Genomic DNA, 20,629 nt, shown 5'->3' with positions numbered 1-20,629 from the left:
TTTGGTTAGTTGGTTGATTGAATAACTAAGGGAGCAATTACTTTTTCACATTTGTCTAATGATCCGAAACCATTCAGGTTGACAAGTATGCCGTAATCGAGGAAATCAGGAAGGGGACATATATGTTTTCATGACACTGTAGGCATGCCATCCACAAAGTTACATCTTAGTAGGACATGCCCCATACCTGTACAGCACTGACAGTTTGCAGCTTTCAAGGTTTCCCACTGTGATTACTACATTGACCACTGACATTCACTCCTTATAAAAATTTACTTCTGTACCATCCAATCTCATGCAAACAGACACAGCTTCATACAGCTACAAAATAATGCTCCAAACCTGCGTTGTTCATTATCGTCATCTGCATCATCTTCATCATCATTGTCATCATCTTCTACTACTTCATCTTTGTTGTTTTCTTATAATTGAACATCTTAATTATCCAGCCTCCAGTCCCACACATATTAATTATACTCATTTGTTTTTCTTCATCTGTCCATCTCAGCAGAATGTGGTCTTTGTGTGGTTGCAATCAATATGTGCAATCTTCGCTCATGTCAGCAGAAATCCTCTGTGATGAATGTCTGATGGGCTTACTGCTTGTGCAAAGGTAAAGAAATGTTACAATTTATAGCTTCAGCTCTCATAAACGTTCAGCTGTTTTCTCCCCAATAAGAACATGCACTACCTTTGCATTATATGAAAGGAGGAAGCAAAAACATTTTACATACACCAGTATTCTGCATGTCCATTATGGGTTAATGCTATTTAAGGCTATCACAGATTTACTTACTCTACGTTCATATTTTCACATTATTTTAGTATTTTACTGCTAATATACTGAATAACATTAATTTAGAAGAATAATACAATTTGAATGAGGGGAAAAGAGAGAGTTTTATATGAGAAGCATACTTTTTGAACACATTTGCTGTCATCTAACATTTAAAATATCTGCTGTACAATTTCAAGCCTTTATGGAATGCCAGTTCATGTCAGTTAGCAGTGTACATTTATGTTTTATATTTAATGTGTAAAAAAAAAAGCATACAAATGGAAACAAACAAAAATGTTTTAGTAATCCAACCTATTAACTAATTTTAGGTAGTATGCTGTTATGATTTGAGGTAGTTAAGGGCACTATGCTCCTTTTTTGTTATCACTGTACATAGTGAAACCTTATATATAGCAAGAGATATTCCTGCTATTTTCTCGATTTCAGGACCCACATTTACCAATTATCTTCTCAGCCGTAGAGCATTTCAGCTATCAGCCTGGACTTTGACTCGGCAGACCCTGGAGTGAACTGTGCTGCTGTCCTGATAGCCTGTCGTGGGTGTTGTGAAGATTTATCTTCTGAAAAGACCAAGCAGCAGCCTCTCCGGCAGCCTCATAGTACACAAAGCAGAACTGTATGTGAGACACAGGTGTCACATTTGGAGGCTGTGACCTGTGAACCACTCACACTCAGAGGAAAAAGGAGTCTGGTGAAGCTTTTTTCTGACGTATTGGAATGATTTTTTTTTTTTTTTTTTGGAAAACATAAGTTTAATTATGTCTAGAATTGCTTTGAGAATGGCAAAGTATGAGCCGTGTGAATACGTTGCATTAATATCTTAACCCAGGGGTGAGGGGTCTGAGAACGAGACTAGATTTTGTTCTGCCTACAGAAACAGGAAGCGATGACATCATCTGGTACACAGTTACATCACCTTATTGATCTGACATTGGCGCATTTAGTGATGAGAAAGATCATGTGACATGGAAATGGAAAATGTACTTTTTAGTATGCAAAAGAAAAATGTGCATCACCAGCTTTGGCGAGATTAATCATGTGGTAAAAAAAGAAAGATGTAGACTTTAGATTTAAACTTTGCTACTGTGCTACGTTGAATATTGGAAGGTATGTGGCTTAGACATGTTCAGGCATGGGTTTTCACAAAATTTTCTATCAGAAGCAACATATTTAGAGTTAGACTCAATCCATTCTCAACAGTCAACCTTAATTTTAAATAGCAGATTCAACTTATTTTTCAGTGATTTTAAAGATATTTTTAATAATTAATTTTTGTGATTTATGGATTCTCCAAATTGTGTTTTTGTAAAAGTAAAACACTTGAATTTAATTATATTGAAGGTAAGGGCATATGGTAACTGAATCATTCTTAAAAAAAAAAAGAAAACAAGCCAACAAAATCAGAAAGAAATTATTTTCAACAAATAAAAAAGGAACCCTAGTATATAAATCAATTTATATAGGAACATAGCGCAGCATCCAATTCACATTGCACATTAAACATAGTCATACAAACATAGTCATAAAAAAGCTTCTTTTTTTATATTAAAAAAAAATTCCCTGTATTTGGACTTTATTCTACAGTACAGTTCAGCTTGTTAGGCAAATTCTGCATCAGGTGAATGGTTATGAGGCTGAGACTGAAGCGCTCTTTATATAAATTATGCATCATGTTAAAGGATTTGAGGCTCAGATTGAAGTGCTCCTTAAATACTTCATCAGGTGAAAGGGTTATGAGGCTGATACTGAAGTGCTCTTTAATTAAATACTGCATCAGGTGAAAGGGTTATGAGGCTGATACTGAAGTGCTCTTTAAGTAAACACTGCATCAGGTGAAAGGATTATGAGGCTGAGACTGAAGTGCTCTTTAAGTAAATACTGTATCAGATGGAAGAGGTATGAGGCTGATACTGAAGTGCTCTTTAAGTACTGTAAATATTGATTCAGGTGAATTGCTTGGTATTCAAAATTTGGGCTATGGCTACTGTATCACTACTGCATGGTATCCAAGATGAGGGCTATGAGTGTTCCATTAGCATTGTGTGGTATTCAAAATGAATGACATGGCTACATGCCATGGAACAAATTCATAAAACGTGCACAGCATGCTACATTATGAAGTGACTTGCCCTTGTCTACAGGTGATGATGGTTGATTATGGTTATTTGAGCATGTTTGTAACAGCTGATTGAGTTATCTGCACAGTTTGTAGGGGGCCATTGGTTGGCTGCTGGAGAATGTGGTGGTGCAGGGCTTATTACATTTGTATTGAGCCGACCTGGAGTGTGAAATGCCAGGTTAACTGATTGACACACTAGGACCTGTGGACAGCTTTGGTTGGATTTATCATTTCAATTTAAGGATATCTAGGAGCTGCAGACCATTTTCCGGTCTAAGGACCATAAGGAATTAGCTGGTCATTCCCTGCAACTCATGGCTTTCATCTCCACTCAGAACTGCCTGTATGCCTGTATAATGCTTTGGAATTCCTGTAACACAATTATCAGATCATTTTAATGTTGAATCCTTGAATGGCCCACTCAACCATATTATTTTTGTATGGGGTTTTTCTTGTTGTCCCAAATGAAGTTTAAAAAAATCTCAAACTTGATTGGCTACTGCTGTTTAGTTCTGTGGAAAGTTTTACCAAGCATTGTGTCCCAAAATTCAGACCATAAATTCCACCAGTTCATCAGTTCATGCTTAAATTCAATGAGGATGTGCTCCATATAAGCTATGATAAACATGTGCTCTTGAGTTAATCGGCATACACCTTTCTCTCCATGAAATACCACCATACAAAGCCTGGCTGAACAGAACTCAGGCATCAGTGCTCACCATATCCAAGTCTTTTTGAACTTTATCTGGCCGCTTTAAAAGCCTTCTGTTATAGACAGAGACCTTTCTGCACCTGTAGAATCAGAATTAAATGACATACAGTATATGAAGGGTGCTCTATTCCCACTTTTACACTGCATTTCAGCACATTCTGAAGCTTTGGAGGGATGGATCTGACATTTGGAGAACAGTATCTGAGTACAAACCTTCAGCAAAGATAAACGGCACATTCCAAAAAATGTCAGATTTTTAAATGATGAATGCTGGGAGCCCTCAGGCTGTTGTATGCTGTGCATGTGAAGGCAGTTTGGTGTAAATATATTGACAGTAAGTTGCATGGATCTTTGTGTCCTTATAATGCACTGCAAAAAAAAAAAAAAAACAACTATATTTTTACAGTAAAATGATAAAATTTATAGGATTTCACCCTTTCAAAACACTGTCAAAGCCATTTATAATAATGGCAATAACTCATTATTTAATGGCCATCCAGTTAAATGAACAGCTTTTTTATAGATTTATAGAAGTTTTTCCTTTCCTGACATGGTTCTCTGACAACTTTGCTGCCGTTTTTTTTATTTTGTTATGGGATACACTGTGTGTGTATATATATATATATATATATATATATACACACCGATTAGCCACAACATTAAAACCACCTGCATTTTTAAAACCACATGCAAACCAAATACAAAACATGACTCTTTTATTTGACATTATGTTAATTTGTCTAAAGCACTGAAATGGGGGACTACATATAAAAAGTGCTGTAATTAATACATGGTGAAACCAAAATGTATAAGAATACTCTAATAAAAGCTCTGAGTCTGCGCCTTGACCATGTGTGAATTGTTTGATTACAAACAGAGAAAATAAAATATTAAATCAGAAAAATGCAGGTTTTAAGGTTGTGGCTGATCGGTGTATATATATATATATATATATATATATATATATGTATATATGTATATCGTCCTGGCTGGCCTGGCTGGTACTGGTACGGTTCTGACTTGTGCAGCTGGTACTGGTACACATACTGGTATGGTCCTGACTGGCCCAGCTGGTACTGGTACGGTCCTGACTGACCCATCTGGTACTGGTACTGGTACTGGTACATATACTAGTATGCTGCCATTGAAATTATGTTATTTTGAATTATATATTGCAACCATATATTATATATAATTTGCTATCTGTAATTTTAACATTTTAAATTCCCTATGAATATGTTATAAAACATTCCAGTGCACATTAGGACAAATTAGATTTTATTTTTCAAAGCTGTGACTGCCATCTTAATATCTTCAAATAAGTCTCCAAAAGTAATAGAAAATATATTAATTCAAAACTGACATTATTTATTAAAAATCTACATCATCATGAATTATTACTTCTTACATAATTACTTCTTTAATGACACTTATTTTATTTTATTACATGCCCAATGCACAATAAATAACCCACATATTTAAATCACAAGACAGTCTGGCAATCAAAATCCACCGTGGTAACAATTGTAAAAATATTTCAGATAAACATCCTTCTCATGAGCAAATAAGGCGAATCCAATGCAGCTGTTTGAAGTAAGCTCAAGCATTGCGCTTATTATTGGTACTTTAGCATGCAGGGTGGGTGGGTAGCTTCCTTACTTTGTGTCCGTGGGTCAGATCATTATGGCCTTGATTGAATAAACATTTTTCTTTCAATTTGGCTCACAGTACAAATGTTCTTCGGAAACACAGTGAAGCAAGCTCCACATTTACCAAATGAACTGATGAGCCATGTTTGCCATGTTTCAGCAAATGAACTGATATGACATGATAAATGAAATGAAACACTTTGACAATGAAACAAAAGAGTAAATTATTTCAAATTAGGTAATTCTTTGGAAGAAATTCTAATAACTTTTTTTTTTTTTTTGTAAACCGACCTAGAGTAGGACTAAATTGCATTATGAATGAATGAATTATCCAATGAATTAGTCGCATGGTATAAAATTTAATTAGGCCTGATATTGCCATTTGCTCAGTGGACATCAGAGTTAATACAACAAGCAAACTGCTGCCACATGTGCTTCTAACGGTTGCTGTCCAGCTCTCCAGTATTCTCAAAATGTACTGATAACCCCAGTTGAACCCAAAGGGCTCTAGTCTTTATGAGCAGTTCTTTAATATAATTATCAATGTTTTTGAATGAATTGTAAAATAGAATTTTTTCAAATACCCTCATGCGGTATATTTAAATGCACTTCTTACAAAGCTGCCGTTTCTGATACTGGTAATCGGAATGAAATGTGCAATGGTTTGATAAATTAAGACTGAGTATTCGAGGAAACAAATTGCAACAACGATCCAAACAAATCATCAAAAAAAAGAGAAGACAGATGCAACAATATGTGATGCTATCCATAGAAGATGTTTTTAGAGTTAAAATCCGGCCTTGTCTAGACACAGTTTTGGTATTCCCCTTATGTCCTGTTTTTTTTTTTTTTTTAATCTAAAAAAGTATCTAAGCATTTGTATGAGTCTTCAGTATAAACTTTAAACCTCTGCAGTTGAGATCAAAACAGTGCTCTCTTTCTGTTTCCCGAGATACAAACAATTCCTTAGTTTTGGTGACATTAAGATCCCAGAACATTTATCAATTTCATCTCTTCCTGGGATACAACCCTATTGTCTGTGCATTGTGCAATCCTTTCTTATGCAGACAGTTTTCTGTAAGAATGAAATACAGTCTGGTATTCCTCATTCAATCACATTAGTCTTCCACTACTAATGCCATTGCAGTTCACATGGCGTAACGTGAATCGAGCGTTTGTAGGGTTTCAGGCAGTGGCAAGTTATTTAGAATCAAATGAGAGTTATTTAATGGTACTTTAACATGGAACAGTACCCTCATTGTATTAGTTCCCCTCAGCTGCTCAGGTTTGTTGTCTTAGGAAGAGCAGTCTAGCTGTTGTCTGAGATAATAAACCCGTTTGCACTCTAGAACACTGATATATGGAGACAATTACGGAATCTCACAGTCATTCCCTAACTACTGAAAAGGGATAATTGACCTTGTTACCACACCCACGCTGACCCTTTGTCTGTCCATTGCCAAGATACTACAAGATGGTGTTAAACTCAATGTAGGAAATACTCTTGGTGATTACTTGCAACTGTCATTGATAAACAGAGAATACTATGAAGCTTGCCTAGGCTGGGCTGCAATGGATTTGGGTCTGTTTTATTGCATCACTAAGTCTTGCTGAGTTGGACGTGGGTTCATCCTTAGAGTCTAATCCGTCATGTTGCTGTGATTTCATTGCCTTCTTTCTCCTTTACAGTCCTGATAAGTCCATCAGGGTCTCTGTGGGCCTGAAGACTTTTTTATATTCACCCCTGAATAAAAGCTCATGCCCCCCATGATCATTTAGATTTTTTCATTCCTGTCGGATTTGTGGATTCATGAACCATGTTTTTCTTTTTTGTTTGTTTGTTTTTTTTTCTGGGGTGGCTGTGAGCAGCAGCATCTGGCTGTTATGCTGCTGCACCCTTTTATTGGGCTCAAGAATCCTGCCGCTCAGGCGTCACATGCGTGGAGCTGATCAAGAAACGCAAAGAAAGGAAATAAACGAAATCTAAGAAGTAATTATTTTAAAAAGGAAATCAAATGTAGTACCATTCAACAAGCTGAATAACCGAATAAACTGAATTCTGCTTGGAAAAAAAAAAAAAAAAAAACAACCCACATGACCTTTTAAAATTTAAGCTGACCTGTTCCCTGGAGGTGCTCGACTATGCTTAGTTTGACATCCTGAAAGATTGCGGTTCATTTTGCACAATATTTCTCTTTGTCATTCTCCCCTAAGTCCACCCCCCCTCTGGCTTCGGAGCTGCACACTCAAGATGCACTACTGTTTTCACAGATAAACTGTTTCTTAACCAGCGCCATTGGACATTGAATTAATGGCTTTCCTAAAGGGCAATCGGAACTCATTGAGGAATATGCATAGAATTCTCACCCAGACAGATCCCTCTGCCCTAACACCTGTGCGGTAGCCCCTGTGGACCATATAGGCTGCTACGGAGCCTTTGACCTTCTATTTTTCATTTTTACTCACTCAACACATGATGGCCATGTGGACCATGCAAACCTTTTTTTGATAACATGTTCATTGTCACAATCCTAATACTGGAAAACTACATAGTAGTGGGTGCATTTGTCTTGTTTAAAGGCAATATTTTACTACATGGACTGTAGGAGATGTTTCAATGGACCATTGGATTGTTTAATGTGTTACCTTCATTCAGTTGCCAAAATATTCTAAACAATTGGACATATACTGTATTTAAGGCTTATTATCGATCATTTGAATTGCAAATCATTTCAAATATGTGCTTGAAGGTTTTATAAAGCAATTAAACATATGTACTGTATTGTTATGAGTATTGCATCTTTGTAGTTCTTCATTTAACCAGTTTAGAGCACTCCGAAAGTAATCTTCAACAGCTGCTGTTCAGAACATCCCTGTAAACTGCAGACCTGCATTTCCACTACTTCAGGCTTTAGTCTGTACTTTGGTCTTCATAATACCTCAGCATATGGCTAATTGTAAAGTTTGGCTGAAAAAAATAAAAATACAAATTATAAGAGCTGATATTGTTTCTTTGTGTTTTCAGAGCTGAATCATACAGGTCCGATAGACTGCCTGTATAGACAGTGCTATAAATGATATGGCAGAAAAGTTTCAGCAACAAAACTGCCAGAAATTACACTAAGTGGGAGCAATGCAGCTCTGAGCAACTTCAGTGGAAATAACACAGCCTTTTAAAACTGGGTGAAAATAATGCAGCCTTTTAAAAACTGAAAAATGAATTAATATGACTTAAAGGAAACTGAGTGAGAATAATCCATCTTTTTTTCAAGTGACAAAAAAAACAACATTTTGTTAAACTATGACAATCAACCGTTTGAGTGATGGGCCTTAAAAAAAGGCAGCTTTAGATCCCTGGAAAGTACTACTTCATTAAAGATCACTTGGTGGCTAATAAATCCCATGGTCATTTTTTTAGTCCTTGGCACCTTTTATAGCACTAGTGGTGCAGTGGTTTGAAGCAGATTTATTTATTTATTTATTTATTTATTTAATTACAGCTTCATGTGATGGAATAATTGTGAACCTAATGTTGTTTTTTAGTTGTGCATTTGTATGGTAACATATGCATGTTAAAAGAGTCATGAACAGTGAAATACTTACACACCTTATCAGCCCAGTTAGGGGAGCAGTCAGTCGTTATTGTCTGAGTCATTTATTTAAACCTCTGTGAGCAGTGTGCTAATTCTTTTCATCGTTTATAGATGTGTAATGGGTATGTAGTAATGATATTAAGGCATAATGCTTCGGTATTGCTTTTTTATTATTGTGTAATAAGTATATACTGCAACAGTGCCTTAACTGAATTCTGATTCTCTTTGGGTTAAAATGAGCAAATCTGAATAAATAAAGTTACTGAATAATTGGTCTCCATGGTTACAGCAAATACACTACTGAGCAGAGAGCAGATTTTAAAAGATGATCACAGCACCAGCAAGCAGGGTGATGAAGTGGAACAAATAATTTCATACACAAATTCAAAATTAGTTGATAAACAAATTATCTGTATGTTACAATTAGGAATATAAAGAAGCACACTCCCATGGTGCATTTCACTGTTGGGAATTCATTTTTTGTATTTCCTTCAGTCTGAGCTGAAGCAATTTTACTAAATGATAAACAGTTCATGTGTAGTGAACATCAGAATTGGTTTTTGATAAAGAAATATATGGTAAAATCAAATCTGGTTGTTGATCTGACGGTTCAAATTACAGTGAGTTTATACTTTCAAATTAAGGTAAAAGGAAATACTCATTAAAGTGTTACAAACTGAAAACACCTCTTAAATACAAAAGTGTTTTTGATTTAAAAATAAGGTCATTTGTTTAGCTCCTTTTGACTTAATTCAAGTCACTTGTCTACCCCCTTTTGACTTAAATCAGCAAACGATGATGATGATGATGATGATGATAATAATAATAATAATAATAATAATAATAATAATAATAATAATACTAATAATAAAAACTCATGAGGACATCTACCAAAATAAATAGATGCCTTGGTTGGTGAAGGCATACAACCGCGAGGCAGTATTTCTAGTTTTCGGTATGATTTTTTTGCATGCAGTAAATTTTGTGAATAGTGTTCTTTGCTGGCAGAAAAGAATAAAATGATAGCGTAGGATGGTGTTGCAGATAAAGATAAAAAATGATGTTTTAATAAAATGACCTGTTGGGAAGAGGTACAATTACAGTCTTCAAAAATATAAAATCCAGTACATGAGTTTATATAGTTTTCAGAGACAAAGAACTGTTGTTCCAGCCTATGAGATTAATTCAAGTACTATTGTATATACGAGAAATTCCATTCATAGTTCAGGAGTCCATGCCAAGACTGACCATGCAAGCCTCTTCCAACCTAACTGTATTAGGGGTCCCTTGATCCCTTAACGCACTTGATTTATACTTCATTTGGGGTCTGTCTCTTGCTTACAACAGATAAGAGTTCACAATGTCAGCCCGAGCCCAAGAATTTACGATAATTGACTTTGGCCAAACAGTAAAAACGCAACAAAAAAAATGTCAGCACTGTCCATTGTGCTGATTGGTACTTTTTGAGACAATCAAACTCTCAGACTTTCTCTGGTGGTTAAAATGCATCTGCTTATTCACCCAGAAACCCGTTTGCTGTAACTAATACAGAGCGAAATACACAACAATAAGCAAGTTGAATCCTGTTTAAAAAATAAATAAATAAATAAATCTTAAAAATGTATTACCAACATCATGACAAACTTTAAAAACATAAGTAAAATCCAATCACTTGTTTTCTGTAAAATGGGCTGAGACTGCTCAAAACAAAAGCTGTCAGCTTTAAATGAACACAAAACAGACAAATAAGGATATTAACGATATCCAAGTCATCCAATTCATGTGGATGTTTTAATATAAAGCTTCTTTTTTAACATAGTTTTTGATCATGGGTGTGTGTTTTAATCAATCTTGTGCCGTACCTGCTCTCCCTCCTTGTTGCGTAGTGGATAGCAGGGAAATAACGGTTTTCGTATTTGGCTCAATTCTGAAAATATTATTAGAGATAGTTCGGCAACAGACTTTTGGCAATATCTCCCAAAATATTTATTGAACCCTCCCACCATTCGTTGGAGACAAAGAGGTAAAAATTCTATAACCTGAAATATGTTGTTCAAGCTTAATGTATCTACCTAAAAAGTCTGTGTTACATTTTACCCCACATTAGGTCTTGCAATGCTCTGCCCTATTTGCGCGCAGTCTGAGCTTATGCAAGTTGCACAGCGGTTTTCTGGCAATCACCAACTCTCATTTTTTTCGGGATGGGTCAGGCTCGTGCTTCAACTCACTCAGACCAGGTTAGGCCAGGCCTGAATTTTCAGGCCTATTGAGAACTCTTCAACAGATACGGTAATCAACGTGAACCATGACTGACTGACTGACCATTTTTTATTTGATTTTTTTATTTTTTATTATTTGATTTGATACATTGTATGGGGTGAAGCAGCATACAATAGGCTAGACATTTACTGTAACTAATTTATTTACCATGAGGTCCGTATGACATTTTATATAATTGTAAAAAACCATAACCTTTGAAAAGTATTTTTAAAATAATAATACAATTTTTCAAAATCAAGTTTTCTGCAATCTCTGCCTTCCTTGGACTTGTGGCTTGTCAATCTGAGACTTTTGAGTTTGTGGGTAGTGTAAAGAATCTTCTTAGTGTGTAGAAATAAGAAAGTGTACTGTGATACGATCAAAAAGCTTGATGGTATCACAATTAGCCTTTTTCAAAAAGCTTGATAATATAGATACCACAGTCTGTCTATCCTTTCAAAAAGCCTGATAATTGGGACTCTCAGTCCTGAATAAATAAACAGTGCTTGTGTCCAGAGGGGACCATATGCGCTCTATTAGTTAGAAGTAATCAGAGTTACACTGAACATTTCACAGTGCAAGTAATCACAGTGCACAATGCCATTTACCAGAAACAATTTATTAATTAATAGCTTTCAGATTCTCCTTATTGTCTTGTGCTACATGTTGTGCTGTCACTGCTCACACTCAGAGTTTGAGGGAAAGCACACTGCCAACTCCACTCTGATTTGAGGTCCAAACTGCCCATCGAACTTCTGGAGCAGACGTTTATCCAGAACTTTTACCATCTCAATGGGAACAATTACCAGAAATGAGGCCTTCAATCAAGAGGCTGTATTAATAATCAAAGTTTGCTGTGGAGTACAGAGCCAAATTAAGAAAGAAAAAAAAGAGACTTTGCCTCAAACATTGTGGAGCTCCCGTTGTAAATACAGTATGTTACATTATATCTTACACTAATAGCTGCACTTATTTTTTTACAAGGAATGGGCATAACTAGTCAGGTACTCAAAAGATAAAGACTGCTCGAGCGCAATATATTAATCGGGAAAAAAGAGTGAATTAACTGTTTTATTTTCATTATTTATTCTTACATTACAGTTTTAGAAGTTTGTAGTTCATATGGGTAAGAATCCTAGCTTCTAGAAACATGGCTCCACTGTCTGCATTTCAGTAGCAGTTGTGCTGCTAACATATGGAGTTTTCAATATTGCCGGTGTCAACCAGAATACAGCCAGTGACATCCAAGTTAAGTTGCACTCAGTTCTAGGGTGGCCATTTTTCGGAATTTGAATCAACATGATGGCAGAATGAATAGGATTTATCATGAAATGTAATGGGTTTTCTTCATTTTGAACTCTGTTTGAACCAAGTATATATATATATATTATATATAATTATTTTTTCTTTCTGGTGAATTGTCAGCAGTCTCAGATGTGGCTAGTACATGGGGTGTAGCTAAGGCTGTAGCCTGTGTTTTTTTTTCCCTGACAATGACTGCTTATCTGTAGGCCTACTGCATAATGGTTTGCACAGTTTGCCTGGTAGAGTTAATGATTCCAGTTTCCACTTGGCTGATAGGAATTAGAATGACAGGTAGCACTATATACATAATCTCTGACTGACAAAGCTTTTTTCTATCTACTATATATTTTGGCAGGCACAGACGCAAGTAGTTTAAATGCTCAGCAACTAAGTCACTGAAATGGCCTTAAAATGCTATTGCAAGAACAATTTAGCCTGAATGGTTTCAGTATGAATTGTTCTAAAACGTATAGTTATAAAAAAAAGTTATAGTTAAGATTTATGATGATACTTTTTCCAGTTTGTTTTTTCTTCTTCTCCAAACTGTGTATCATAATCACAAAAGAATATGTTTGGAAATTAAACTGTTTGATTATACAGGAGGGAAAAGTGTCACGGTGAATCCTCATGAAATTATCTAAAAACAGTTGCATCCTAAATTGGTACTTTCCTGTGTGACACCAGCACTGTTTTGCTCATTTGTTTATTTTTTATTTTTTTTCTGAAGATGGCCAATAACATTCAGAAAATGAAATTTGCTGAAAACGTGAACATTAAACAGGAAATAAACATTCAATGGGCAATTTTCTGTACACAATAAAACATGTTTTAATGAATTCTCCATACAATAAAAGATCCATTAATTAGAGGCTGTAATTTAGTACCTGATTAAGTACTGTAGTTTGCTACCTAATTAAAGGCTGTACTTAACTATCCAATTAAAGAATATAGCTTGCTACCCAATTAAAGGCTGTACTTTGCTACCCAATTAAAGATTGTAGTTTGCTACCAAAGTAAAGCCTGTACTTAACTATCTAATTAAAGGCTATAGTTTGCTACCCAATTAAAGGCTGTACTTTGCTACCCAATTAAAGATTGTAGTTTGCTACCAAAGTAAAGCCTGTACTTAACTATCTAATTAAAGGCTATAGTTTGCTACCCAATTAAAGGTTGTAGTTTGTTACCCAATGAAAGGTTGTAGTTTGCTACCAAATTAAAGCCTGTATTTAACTATCTAATTAAAGGCTGTAGTTTGCTACCCAATTAAAGGCTGTAGTTTGCTACCCAATGAAAGGTTGTAGTTTGCAACCCAATTAAAGGCTTTACTTTGCTACTCAATTTAAGGCTGTAGTTTGCTACCTAATTGATTTTTTTCTCTGAAGTTTTTACATTTTCTCCTCTATTTCAAACAGCCAGTTAGGCCACTGAAGTCATTTCAGTGCTATAGCCACACCCACACAAAGAGCTCTGCAGATAAAATGGACTCCAGTGCAGAAAGAGACTGTTCCTGAACATGACAGAATGACAGAGTTCATACTCAAGTCCAAGAGAGATCAAAGATAGTCTATCCCAGTAAAATATAAGATCTGTCATTGTTGATTTGACATTTACAATTTTTCAATGTAACTTTTTAAGTAAAAAAATAATACCTGGCTACACGTTTTGTACATCTGAAATAGGAAAGCTATTTCAGCAGTCACTTTAACAAATATGTCTGTGCTTTCACCATGGCTTTTGGTATGTAATGATATATTCTTAAATACTTTTCTTTGAAATATCATGTTTTCTCAAAAATGTCAGTGCTGGCTTAAAGGGGACTGACAGGATAGGTTGACAATTCACCTGTGGGCTAGTCTACCTGTCCTTAGGCTACTCGTTAAAATGCGTATACATACATTTTTATCAGAAGGATTCTGGTAGGCTTTCAAAGGCATGCACAGTAATTGAGTGGACATGTAATTTCCTCAGTGGGTTCATGTGTACACCAATTCTGTAGCAAACATAGTCTGAGCATGAGGTAGACCACTGCTTTTATTTAACCATTAGTTTCTCCAACATCAATGTTATGATGTGGATGACATCATTCTGAGAGTTGGATTTTAATGCTGGCAACTGTAGTTCAATACAGGAACCAGGCCTTGGATTTATGACTATCTTAATACAGTTTGTCCTGCAATGCAATTGATTTAATGTCTAGTAGATGTTCACTCCTTTGAGCATTAATGAGTGCTATGCCTTTAAAGTCCATTAGAACTGAAAGGTGTGGGTCACTGTTTGCTGCAAGCTATTAAAAGTTTTAAGGCCAAAAGTGAATTCCTATGCTACATATCATATTTATCACATATATAATCACATTTGTTTGTAAATATCTTTTTATTTCCATGTGGTACAAAGTAGTACAGAGCCAAGTTTTCAATAAATAAATAAAAATAATAAATGACAATGTAAAACAACGCCTCAGTATATTCAGTCATTAAAATCTATAAAATTAAATTAATATTTATATTTAATATAAAACCAGGAAGAGCACTGAGTAACACCCTATTCAAAAGCTGTAAGTCAATATCACTTTAGCTGGGCTGAAGTGCATTGACATTATTTGTTGCATCATTAGTTACAGTATATGCACATTGTGATTAAGAAGTCAGTGATTGAACCTGCTGCAGTATAGTAGTGCATGAGTGAATCATAACGTGATTGCTTGTGTTCCCCCAAACAATTTATTAAAAATACATGTTTAGTCATGCTATACACATAAACAAGGTTCAACACTACTCTCCTACTGGACCCTCAATACTTTCAATACTAGGCTATGTCAGATAATCTAATCTGCTATGCTATGTCATTATCCAGAAAGCAATTTTAAAAAGAGTGTAATACCCTTCTAGATCAATCCAGAAATGTATCAACAACTTAATTGATTACCACCACCTTTGGTAGTATGATTTTGTGCTAAATTGAAGCTGTGATGACGAATGTTTACTTTGCACTAGCTACCCAGCATAGCTAGCAAGCTAGTCACATGTTTTGTTTACTGCCTGCCAGACAAAGGACAGAGGTTATCATGTTATATAAATCTCTCAACAATGCTAGCTAAGTTAGCTTGGTATCTAGCTCTACTCACCAAAAGTATGCCTGCTCAGTGATAGTAAGTAGCTATGCACTTGGACTGGTATCTTGTGTTAGCTAATGTTAAGTAACTTATACTAGCTGAATACTAGCTGCACTAGTGTTTACTGTGCTATGATTGTTAGTGAATTAATACTAGCTAGCTAGAAATAGTGTTAGCACTAAATCCTTTAAATCTTGCTCTTGATAGTAGCTTTTATTTAATATTTAGTCTCAAGTTTTAAAGGTTTAAGAAAAAATGTTCTGTGATAAGTATAATTTAGAATTTCTGTTTCCCACAATGTTTTCTAAATATTTATTTTGATCCATTAAATTTCTGTCTTTTGCTACCATCTACTGAACAAATAAAAACACAAATTGTCCACATTGCATCTCTTCCTGTATCGAGGTAAATGAGGAACAATTTTCTAGGCAGATGCATACGTACAAAAATATGTTAATTTTTACCTGATAATATGATTTTAGTGTTCACGTATGGTAAGTAGTTGTGTTTTAAGTCACTTGCAGGTCACATGACATATATACACTAAGCTCTTTTTCATAGGAGTGAGCACAAAATGGCCACCCCTTTTGTAACAGTCAGAGTCAGCCCAGCACAGATTACATGGCCTCTAAAGCTATCATATTTGACTCTGCAGCCCTGCAGAGTGACCTAGAGATACACATTGGGCCTCGTCAATTGCAGCCTGCCCAAAGACCTGCCCAGGTTAATGAGCATTTGGAACCGTCTGGGTTTTATACCTTTTCTTGCAGAGCTGCAGATGCTGAAAGTAAAATAAAATAAAATAGAAAATCATAAACAATACTGTACCTACTGTAAATGACTTCAGTGCTTGGCCCCCTGATATTATTTATAAACTTGTGTGGAGTTTCGGCTGCTTCTATGCAAACTGCACGCTGAGGTCACTTTAAAGGTAATTTTACACAAAAAAAACGAAATTTCTTTCCTGTCATCACACGACATATAAATGTGAAAAATCACCACATACATCATTAAATTTGCAGCTTTTCAAGATGTTATATCAGCAAGGTCCTGTTTTAAATAAGAAATGTGTCAGCACTGCCCTTCCTCCCACCAGCGAGACATGGATTTGAATAGGTGGTTGATTTGAATGCGTGGTTTCGCGGTCTATACGGCAAATTCAGAGAGCCACGGTTCAATATGAGGTCTCATGGTATGTGCTTGCAGTTTTTGTGGACATATTAAGCCTTTTTACATGAAAAGAACAGCATCAATAATTCCTCAGATTTTACATAAGACACACAGTGCTCCTCGATTTCCCTAATGGCAGCGTGTGTGTGGTTTTTCTAGTGGGTTGCAGAGAAGGAAGTGCACTTTGGACTCAATTTGAGTTTGATTCATTTTGTTTTCAAATGAAATGAGCTTGGATTGGGCTTTTCTTTTGGATTTTGGCCAGTTGAGAACAATCCCTGCTGCCAGACTTATGGGGCTTCATTTATCAATTGTTCATATGCACAAGAAATGATTTTTTTTTTTAAACAGTCAACTCGTTTTTAAGGATGAGAATTAACAAGAAAGTTGTACAAAAATATGCCGTCTCTCATTTGTTGACCAGGCCATGCATGCACATATTTCCATGTGGTTGCTAACATGCACCGCAGGGCAATTAATCAATAAACAAATAAATAAATAAACTGACCAATCCTGGTGCAAACAAAGAGATCTTCAGATGCACTCAAAACATGTAACACTTGTAGTAAACTTAACAGTATTATTGGCCATTCCATTATCTAATTTAAAATGACTCCAGTGCAATGATATTTATCTCCCACAGGTTGGAAATGCACTTGTGAATCTACACAAAGTATAGTAATGCACCGTTATCACTACATTTTAAACATTTTAAACACCTGAAGCATTTCTCAATTCTCACAATTATTAATCGAAATGGTAGCATTTTTTCGCAGCATTTGCTGCACAGAGTAAATTCTGAAATGGACAACTACAAGGTGTTAATATGTTGTATATCAACACATACTGACACTGGTGCAACTGTTAGAAAATTTGCATCCATGGTGATACTAAATGCTTGCTTTTATTCAAATCACATGCATGATTGTAACCTGAAGACATGTCGAAAAGCAAAGTTCCATGTGAACTCATGCATTTTGGTTAAAGCATGCAGGGACTGCAGAATCTTGACCCTGTTCTGAGCCAGCTGCACAGTAGCAGGTATAAAGACATTAAACTAAGCAGTGAATCATTCTGATTAATACCAGGTCAATGCAGATCCAGCGGCAGCTCAAAGCTAGAAATGGTAATGCTATTGGACTAAATCTGCCAGTCAGTCACGTACCTCTATAGTAGAAAATGGCTGTAATAATACCATTGTACTTTGTACATCACCGGGTGAAAAGGCTACAATTCAAATGCAAAATGTGAAAATCATCTGCCGTGAATGCTTGGATAATTTAAAATGGTAGACTTGAAGCAAAGTGCTTTGGTTCAATTTATCTTTGCAGTTCTCTTTCATGATCACTCCGCAGGTGGTAATGATGGAAAGATGTCAGTTGGATTCTGTGGTAAACGCTACCATTTTACATGCATACTGTAGCAATGGCACTTATGAGTGTATTTACACTGTGCTTTGCAGAGAGCTTCAAATCAAATAGAATTTGTAATAATGTCATTTAGGCATATAAAGGCATTTTTTATGGATTCATAATTGAAGGTATTCAATTATATTGTCAAGTTATTGTGTGTTTTGCTGTGAGGAGCTGCATATTAGTTATTTACTACTGGGATATGTGGGTTTGTTACTTACAGATGAATGTGAACCAAAAGTTACTTTTACTCCTTGTCAATTCAATTATGTAATCCATGCTGTTTGAGTTCATACAACTTAATTTGTTGTATTTGGATTATTATGACAATGCAAATATAATAAATTTGGTAGCTCAATTACCTAATCCAGTGGCCCTTAAACCTTCTCCTGGGAGCCGCAGCTGTGCTTGTTTTTGTTCTCATTTTAAAAAATCAAGAAACCATTCACAGACCAAGTAAACAGATGTCACTACTTTAACCGAGCAATTAATTCCTAAGTAACAACAAATCCAGCCAACTCTGTGGTTCGCCAAGTCCAGGGCTGAGGACCCCTGTCCACACAAGGTGATCAATCAAAAAAATGTGACTTGCTTTAAATCTATTGCCTCCACTGCCTTGGTCACTTTCTTTATAACTGCACTCAAACAAGCAGCTCTGCTGTCAAACTGAAAAAAGTCTCAAACTACTTGTAGTGGTGGAAATCAGTTTCTTACTGTTTAAAAAGTAATTATTCAGCTGAAAGCAAAGCTGCAGTTGGCTAACTACCTATATTATTCTGAGTATCTTCCACTTATCCTGCTGTCTCATGCTTTTACTTTTCCTAATAATTATGTAATGCATACTAGTATACAATATCAACAGTTGTTGAGTGTGCTGTACAACTTCTGTTGCCAAGATAAGTGTCCTGTTTATTTAGTTTCAAATTGCAGCTGGCAGTATATACAAGAGAAAAGATACTCAAATAATGCAGTGTGACTTTCTTTTGACATTGCTGCTTTCCACAGCTGGGCTAATTTTAAAACAACATACTAGAGAACAGCATGCATCAATTATGCCATGTGCATAAAAACAACAATTATTTGAATATCTGTTGAGAGTTGTCTGTTTTTTCACACGCATGCTTAAAGGTGTGTAGGCTTTTATTGTTGCTTTTTCTGATTTATTCGTCTCACACACAAAGGTAGCAGTGATTACATTTTCCTATTGACTTCAGTCCTTTAGGTTGTTCCATATACAATGTTTTCTTCTGGTACCCATGGAAAGCCACACAATGAGATGTAGCCTATAGCTGAGAAACCTGCTGTGTTAACTGTTAAGAGAGAATAATGTCAGATATGCTTCAAAATATGTGCATCACTAAAAACATACCAGTGCACCAAAACTTCCTGGACATGATTCCTTGCATGGTGCTTCTTTAAATTGTGGCTGGAGTACGATATTTTATTTTTTCAGCTGAGATTGCAGGGTTGATGTTTCAGCTTTTGTTCATTTTTTATTTTTGGTGTGAGCTACATGGTGTCAGTTGGTTTGTGAGAACAGGGTTCAGTCAGAATTCAATAACAGCTGACTCCTGCACAGACCAGAGGCAGGTTGACCAACCTTGCTGATATACCCATAAACAGCAGAATATATATATATATATATATGCACAAAAATGATAAATAAATAAATATTCAATATTATTAATTCTGTCTGTCAGCTGTTGCATGTAAATGGTAGAAATCTTTGCCATTAATGCAAATTGTCTTTTTTTGTAGTCACGTAGGACATGTAACTGTACTTACACATCAGTTACACAGTCAGAACACCATTATAATAGTAACTCTGTGCATGTGTGTGCATATGCGATGCACACTCAATATATTTATGCCATAAATCGTAAAGAGTTTTGTATCAGAAGCATTGTTAACCTGCCTGATCAGCACTGGCATCACATGTTATGTTTACAAATGGCCCTGCTTTTCAGTGTTCCAATAAGGATAATGAAAGAAGTCTATTAATGCAATCTTCCCTAGCTGCTCTATATGTAACATTAATGTTTTGTGTGCATTAATCAAAGCATTTTTAAAAATCTACCTGGCTAGCAATCCCAACAAAGCTTGCATGCTATACCAAGACTATACAATATGTTAGTCACTAAAAGACTGCTAACGATTACATACATTTGGATTCCTACACACACACACACACACACACATAATACAGTAACAGAAAAACGCTTCCGATAAAAAAAACTTTCATATAGCCAAAACAGATTTTTGGCAATATCTCCCGAAATATTTATTGAAATCTCCCACTGTTCTTTGGAAACAGAGCGCAATTCTGCATGTTTAACTTGAAACTGCTTTTTAAGCTTGATGCATCCACCTAAAACATCTGTTACATTTCCCCTGTGAACACACTTACAACCTCAGCAATGGCAAATAATCTGGAAGACCAACAGAACACTACTGTGGTGGTATTTTTTTCTTGTGAAGAAAAAACATTTTTCAACTGTT

At 35.6% G+C, this 20,629-nt stretch overlaps 1 protein-coding gene across 2 annotated transcripts in view; it reads left to right on the top strand.

The window, feature by feature from the left end:
- Positions 1–20,629, top strand: part of lsamp (limbic system associated membrane protein) — an 869,619-nt gene that overhangs the window by 580,614 nt on the left and 268,376 nt on the right. The window lies entirely within an intron of this gene.

This window comes from Anguilla anguilla, chromosome 12 (genome assembly GCF_013347855.1).
Source record: "Anguilla anguilla isolate fAngAng1 chromosome 12, fAngAng1.pri, whole genome shotgun sequence".
Lineage (NCBI taxonomy): Eukaryota > Metazoa > Chordata > Actinopteri > Anguilliformes > Anguillidae > Anguilla > Anguilla anguilla.
This window is presented reverse-complemented; position numbering and strand designations above follow the sequence as displayed.